This window comes from Muscardinus avellanarius (genome assembly GCF_963383645.1).
Source record: "Muscardinus avellanarius genome assembly, chromosome: 8".
NCBI classification, from domain to species: Eukaryota; Metazoa; Chordata; class Mammalia; order Rodentia; family Gliridae; genus Muscardinus; species Muscardinus avellanarius.
Window position 1 is genome coordinate 40,615,571 of NC_137794.1, and position 7,696 is coordinate 40,623,266.

General features: G+C 43.1%; 1 pseudogene across 1 annotated transcript; it reads left to right on the top strand.

The window, feature by feature from the left end:
* Window positions 1–4,991: 4,991 nt before the first annotated feature.
* LOC308266492 (heterogeneous nuclear ribonucleoprotein F-like) lies at window positions 4,992–6,208 on the top strand (annotated as a pseudogene). Its single transcript has one exon. The product of its transcript is annotated as a heterogeneous nuclear ribonucleoprotein F-like (transcript).
* The last annotated feature ends 1,488 nt before the right edge of the window (window positions 6,209–7,696 follow it).

Here is a 7,696-nt window from a genome sequence, read left to right on the forward strand (position 1 = left end):
TCTTAAGCCAGCGAGGCTGGCTTCAAACCAGCACGATCCTCCTGTCTCCGCCTCCCAAGCGCGGGGATTACAAGTGTGCGCCACCACGCCCGGCTAGTTGTCAGGTATTTTGGGTCACAGCAGTCAGAATTCTGACTGAACCAGTATTTTTTAAATTTTTTTACTTTTATTTATTTAATTTTTTTTATTGGTGCATTGTAGTCATAAATCTTATTGGGATAAAAGACTTGTGGAGACATACATGTATGTATTACCCAATTAGCCCTTACCTGATCCCCACCCCATTCCCTCCCCATTCCTCCTTCCCATGCTTGGCTTAGTGATTGGCTTTGATATGTTTAAGTATATCATGTGCTTCAGAGGGTTTCCCTCTTTCCCCCTTCCATCCCCTCAGTTAGGTTGCCTTATTTGCTCCTCTATAGGATCTCCTTCTTCATCTAGAGTTCCTCCTGTCACCCATTTCTTCCTAGCTTTCGCATATTAAAGAAAACATCCTGCTGGGCATGGTGTCACACGCTTGTAATCTCCGCGGTTGGGAGGCAGAGACAGGAGGATTGTGTAGGTTTGAAGCCAGTCATTCTGGCTTAAGAGACCCTGTTTCCAAATAAAAATATAAAATAGGTCTGGGAGTGTAGCCCGGAAGTAGAAGGGCTTCCAGAAATCCCAGTACCACCAAACAAACAAACAAACAAACAAACAAAAACAAACAAACAATAAAAAAACATCTAGTTTCTTCTTTTTTGTGACTGACTAAGCTCACTTAGCATAATGTCCTCCAGTTCCATCCATTTCCCTGTAAATGATGTAATTGTGTTTTTCTTTATGGCTGAGTAAAATTCCATTGTGTACATATCCCACATGTACATGTGCCCCATTCCTCTGTTGATGGACATCTTGGCTAGTTCCACAGTATTGTTATTGTTAATCAAATGTCACATTCTGCTTCAGGCTCTATAAAACCCAGTGTTGGCCAGGCGTGGTGGCACATGCTTGTAACCCCAGTATTTAGGAGGTGGAGACCAGAGGATCTCAGTTCGTGGACTGCCTCAGCTACTTGGTGAGGCCCTTTGCAACTTAGTGAGACCTTGTTTCAAAAAATAAAAAGACTAATATATAGGACTGGGGTCTAGCTCGGAGGTACAATACCCCTGGGTTTCATCCCCAGTACCTCTAAAAATAAAACCAATCAAAACAAAGAAAACAAAACAAAACCCACAGTGTTGAAAGGGTCACAAAATGGGAGAGAGGAAAAAAACAAACAAGATTAGTTGCATTTTCCTGCACAATGGTCCTCTAATCGAGCTACACAGCTGGAGATCACCAGGTTTCTAATTTTCAATTGCAGTGTATCTCCTAGCACATTTAAGATTGCCTGAGAAAGCATGTTTTAGAAATGATGACCCTTTGTACTGTGCACTTCTCTAAGCTGCATCAAAACCAAGTGATGAAAAGTGGAAGGAAAATTAGAAAATAAATCCTGAGGGTGGATGAGTAGGTTTATTGCTTTATCTTCCTAAAGATTAGCTGCGATCTCCATTGTTGTTGGTTACTTTTCAGAACAGCAGCATCATAGCCAGCTGAGGAAATTACTGCAGGGTCTTTAAAGACCTTTTAATGGAAAAACATCATGTTTCTGGGATGCTTAAGTGCAAAGTCAGCACCTCCTGCTTAGGAAAAACACTAAAAAGTTAGCTGTTATATCACATAGTCCCCTAAATAATAAGCTGTAAATGATCCACTGAACACCCATGATGTGTTACAGTGCAAGGCATGCTAGCCATTTACCAATTGAACTATACCCCCAAATATGCTCTGCACAACTCAGCTCTAAACAGTATGGTCAAGGAAGAAAAAAAAAAAAAAGAAATAAGAGAAAGGCAAACTTGGGATTGGTGGCCTAACTGAGTTGAAACCTGCGAATGCTGATGGCAGCCTCAGTACTTCTTTTTCATTTACATTCTCTAGCAAGGCGAGACCCACTATAGATTCATTTTAGCTGTTTTTATACTTTTGTTCATGCATTATTGTCACATCATAATGTAGTTCATAGTTATAGCGACATACATGCCCATAGCACTTGTGGGCTTTCCATCAGCTCCTTCTCCACTCCTCCATTACATTTTAGTTATTAATTCCTTGGGTATTTTTGAGGTCTTATGTGTGCTGGGTGTTGCTCTAGGAGTTTGGAATAAAATACTTAAAGTTCCTATTCCAATTGAATTTATATTATAGTGAAAGATGCAGATATAAAAAAACAAGACAAATGTAAGCAACTAAGACAATTAGACACAGTTATAGTTGCTTTGAAGCAAAAAAATGTATATGGTCTATGATAGGTTATTGCATTTACAATGATGTTTGTTAAAAATAGCAAAGTCCCCCAATTAAAGTGGCTTCAACAACATGGGAATTTATTGGTTTATATAGGTGGGAAATACAGAAGCATAGAATATTTTGGGGCTGGTTGATCCAGGAGATCAACAGTGTCAACAGTTTGTCTCACTTTTCTCTTCTGCAGTCCACGGTAATGGCTTCATTTTAGGGCTGAGTCTCAGGGCTGGAGGGTGTCGGCCAGCAGTCAGGGTTTCAACAGAGCTTCCCCCACAGCAACCTAGATAAAGAGACTGAGATTCATCAGCTTGGATCTCACACTCATCCCCTATCCATGACTAAGGACAGAATAAAATCTGATTCATTTATGTCACTCAGGACTTATCTCCAGAGCTGGAAGACAGGGGCTACTTGGGAGAGGGTATTTGGAAAAAGATCTGTCTACTATCGGTAAGGAGAGGCTGGGGAATTGATGCTGGACAAACAACTAAATGTGTTCAGTAGAGAGTGTAACTAGGATCAAGAGATACCTATATAGAGAAAGAAGTAATACAAAAGTAAAGTAATGAATGGCAAGTAGAAGGTAGGTATGCAAGTGTCTGGGGAAAGGGCGCTTTGGGCAGAAGGAGCACCAAGTACAAAGGCCCTGGTGGAAGTAGAGTGTTATATATTCAAACAACAGGAAGATGGTGGTATGACTGGAGTGGAATGCAATGTCAGAGAGGTGGGTAGCATAGTGACTTACTGCTTTGCCAGCTTAGCTGAACTGAAACTACATTTCCCAGAACTCCCTTCCCTATATGGTTTCAGATTAGAATTGGCCACAAGCAACATTTTTGTGTGGTTTTAAATGATGAAGTAGTAACCACATATATATCCAGAAAGTTGGTGTGTGGGCAGGTACTGCTGTATTTCTCACCTACTGTGCTGGTTTAAGGCAGGCATGTATGAATCCATCTGCTCCTGCCAGAATCTTCCATATGCATCGGTGGTGGTGGTGGTGGTGGTGGTGGTGGTGGTGGTGGTGGTGGTGGTGGTGGTGGTGTGTGTGTGTGTGTGTGTGTGTGTGTGTGTGTGTGTGTGTGTTGAAGGGCACTAACTTCTCTGGCAGGTTTCACCCATATAATCTAAGTTGGCGGTCTGGCAGGTGGTTTTGAGAGGCAATGAGTTGGAAGCAGACTCCAGCTTATCCTTTGGCGTCTGGCTTATTCTTTTAGATTCCTGTTAGGACTTGCTCCTTCTTCTTGCCTTTACTTTCAGATTATCTGCCTTGCTATTTCCAGCTGACAGAGCAGATATAGATAACATCTACAATTACGTAAGGTAAAAGTCCTATAATAATTTTGATCAAACCTTAACTGACATAGAATTTGGTATGGAAGTGGTTCCAGATGAATGGAACCTTAAGGGAGAGTTCTCTGAATTGGTTTCAGACTCCCTAGAATTAATTCTTTCATTTGACTAGATTTAGAAGCATAACAATCCTTCTTTCAGTGGTAAGGGGGACTCTGGAAGTTCATAACACGTAGAGGTAAAATAGCTACTTAAATTACCGCCTATAATGAAATCCCTATATGTCCTTAGGGAACTCAATATTTGCTGCCGTAAGACATTACAATGAAAATTAAGGGTATAATGGGATTGGTTGGTTGCTTCTACATGCGCTGGAGTCGATGTAGAAAGAAAATTATGAGCCTAGGGCTTCAAATTCCCAGAATGTTTCTATAATTGTTAAAAAATTACTTATCTCCTATTGCTGCAAGAGTGAGATTTCTGAAAACAAAATCAAAAGTCTAAGCTCACAAGCAGCCAAATAGCAGGATAAATTGAGTTTCCAGTCTCTCAAGGTCTTTTGTGTTAATGTTAAGAACAACTAGAAGGGGTAGGACCCTGAAAATTGACACAGTGTGTATTGATAGGATATATGTTTTCTTCCAAGCACTATGCAAGATTTTTAGAGAGCTGATGAAACGTTCTTTATAAAACTGCTTTAAAAGGCTGGGCTGGTGGCGCACGCTTGTAATCCCCGCGCTTGGGAGGCAGAGACAGGAGGATCGTGCAGGTTCGAAGCCAGCCACGTGCGCTGGTTTAGGAGACCCTGTTTCCAAATAAAAATGTAAAAATAGGTCTGGGAGTGTAGCCCGGGGGTAGAAGGGCTTCCAGGAACCCCAGTATCACCAAAACAACAACAACAACAACAACAACAACAACAACCACCACCAAAAACAAACTGCTTTAAAAAGTTTAATATTCCGGCCAGCGCACTTGGGAGGTCGGAGTGCCAGGTGGAGGCCGCGGAGCGCCATCGCCTCGCGGCGGAGTTCAGCCCGCCTTCCCGCCAAAACGCACCCCGCGCTCCCTGGGCCCACGTCGGCGGAAAGGCTGGTCCGTGCCACCTGAACTTCCTTTGCAGGTTAAGAACAAAAAGATGCGCCTGGACTTGGCCCGGAGCCCTCTGCGTATTTAAGCGTCGGCGAACTTTGGGTTCTCTGGCCTCAAGCCTTGCCTGATGGATGAAGTAGGAGGCGCCTCTGCTCTCCTCCGCGGACATTTGGTTACCTACTGTAAGTGTAACTCACTGAAGGCATTAGTGGCTGTTCCTTAAGCCACAGAAAAGCTGTGCCCCACGTGTCTGCTCTCTGCCTTGTCAAGTGTTCATAATGCTGGGCCCTGAGGGAGGTGAAGGCTTTGTGGTCGAGCTCCGCGGCCTGCCCTGGTCATGCTCCACTGAGGATGTGCAGAACTTCCTCTCCAACTGCACCATTCATGATGGGGTTGCAGGTGTCCATTTCATTTACACTAGAGAAGGCAGGCAGAGTGGTGAGGCTTTTGTTGAACTTGAAACCGAAGATGATGTCAAAATGGCCCTGAAAAAAAAACAGGGAAAGCATGGGACACCGGTACATTGAGGTGTTCAAGTCGCACAGAACCGAGATGGATTGGGTGTTGAAGCACAGCGGTCCCAACAGTGCCGGCTCCGCCAACGATGGCTTCGTGCGGCTTCGGGGACTCCCCTTTGGATGCACAAAAGAAGAGATCGTTCAGTTCTTCTCAGGGTTGGAAGTAGTGCCAAACGGGATCACATTGCCTGTGGACCCGGAGGGCAAGATTACAGGGGAGGCCTTCGTGCAGTTTGCCTCGCAGGAGCTAGCTGAAAAGGCTTTAGTGAAGCACAAGGAGAGAATAGGCCATAGGTATATCGAGGTGTTCAAGAGCAGTCAGGAGGAAGTTAGGGCATACTCTGATCCACCTCTGAAGTTCATGTCTGTGCAGCGGCGGGGGCCCCATGACCGGCCTGGCACGGCCCGGCGGTACATCCGCATTGTGAAGCAGGCAGGCCTGGAGCGGATGAGGTCTGGGGCCTATAGTGCAGGCTCCGGAGGCTACGAGTACAGAGGCCTCGGTGATGGGTATGGCTTCACTACCGACCTGTTTGGGAGAGACCTCAGTTATTGTCTCTCAGGGATATATGACCACAGATATGGAGATGGCGAGTTCACCGTGCAGAGCACCACTGGCCACTGCGTCCACGTGTGGGGGCTGCCCTACAAGGCGACCGAGAACGACATTTACAACTTCTTCTCACTGCTCAACCCTGTGAGGGTCCATATTGAGATCAACCCTGATGGAAGAGTCACAGGTGAAGCAGATGTTGAGTTTGCCACTCACGAAGAAGCAGCCATGTCTAAAGACAGGGCCAACATGCAGCACAGAGACATAGAACTCTTCCTGAATTCAACAACCGGGGCCACAATGGGGCTTACAGTAGCCAGGTTATGCAGGGCATGGGGGTGTCAGCAGCACCTATAGTGGCATCAGTGAGCGGCTGTTACGGGCCAGCTGCAGCGGCCAGAACAGCATGGGTGGGTATGACTAGTTTTATAGTAACATTTGAGTTATTTCAATCGATTTTTCACAGGCAGACAACAGAGCAGTGAAAAGCAGTTTATAGAGGAAGCGGTGGGACCCATTTTGCACCATGAGTTTGTGAAATCTGAATTAAAAAATTACCTCTTCCGTGTTTTCTCATGCAAACTTTTCTTCTAGCACGTGATATTGAGTAAACTAAAACTATTTTCTTCCGCTTTTCTTGATTAACATTTTGGTAGTAAACTTCAGAGTGATGTTATATGAGTTAAAGTAGTTTAAGTATGTTAAATGAGGGTCTTTTACACCACACCACGGTGAACACATTGGGGAGATGTACTTTTTTGGAGAACTCAAAGGTGCTAGATCCCTAATTCAAAGAGAAACATTTCTCATGTTCTTTTTTTTTTTTCATTTAAAATCTTTTAGGTTCAGTTTAAGCTTTTTAGAAGTTAGTTTTGAGAACTGAGACACAATACTAATACTGTAGGAACTGGTGAGGCCTTGACTTAACAGCTTTCTTTATACTGTGATTTCCTTTTGGGTGTATTTGGCTAAGTGAAACTTGTTAAATTTTTTGTTAACTAAATTTATTTCTTAAAATAAAGACTTTCACAAAAAAGAAAAAAGTTTAATATTGAATAAATAATAAGTTTATAGAATATAATTATCATTTTTTTCCTAGAAGGCAAAAATTTTGGAAAGATCAAATAATAAGTATTCCTAATTTCCAAGATGGAGAACAAAAGACTAAAGGAAGTATGGGTAAATTTTAATGAAGGTGAGGATCTTTAGATTCTGAATTATGCTGCATTGCCTTTGCAGTAGAAGCAGCCCCTTCTTCTACCTGAAAATACTCTACTCTTTTTTTGAGAAGCTGACCCGGGGTCCTTTTGCCCTTGGGGCAGTCTCTCCTCCAGGAATCTGGCCTTTGCATAGAGGCCAGGGTGCTCAGAATCCGGTGTCTCCTCCAGACATTTGCTTTACCAGGGTCCAGGCTTCCTCGGGGAAGGGTTCCCGGGGTGGTGATGGTGGAGCAACCTTCCTCCAGGATTCGTAAAGACCTTCTCTCATCATTGGGTTGCAAAGTCAACTTTCACATTGTTGTGTGTCTTCAAGGGTAGTCCCCACCCCCAAAGGTAGTTTTTTAAAAAGTTAGAAAAAAAGTACCAAATGTCTATCCCCATGTTAGTTTAGAAGTCCAAATTTAATAGTTTAAAATGTTTGCAGACGTCATATCATATATAGGTCTTTTTTCCCCCTGGACATCCCTGTGGAATCTTAAGAGACCATAATTTATTTTTCATTTCTTTCACTAGTGATTAGGGTATAAATATCTCCCCTTCTACGTTGCTTCATTTATATTGTTAGCAAATCTTTATATTAATGGAGAGGTTCAGTCTTTTGGTTTCTCTGTCTTAGAAATTAGGAATACTTATTATTTGATTTTTGCAAAATTTTGCCTTCTAGGATACAAATGTTAATAATATTTTATACA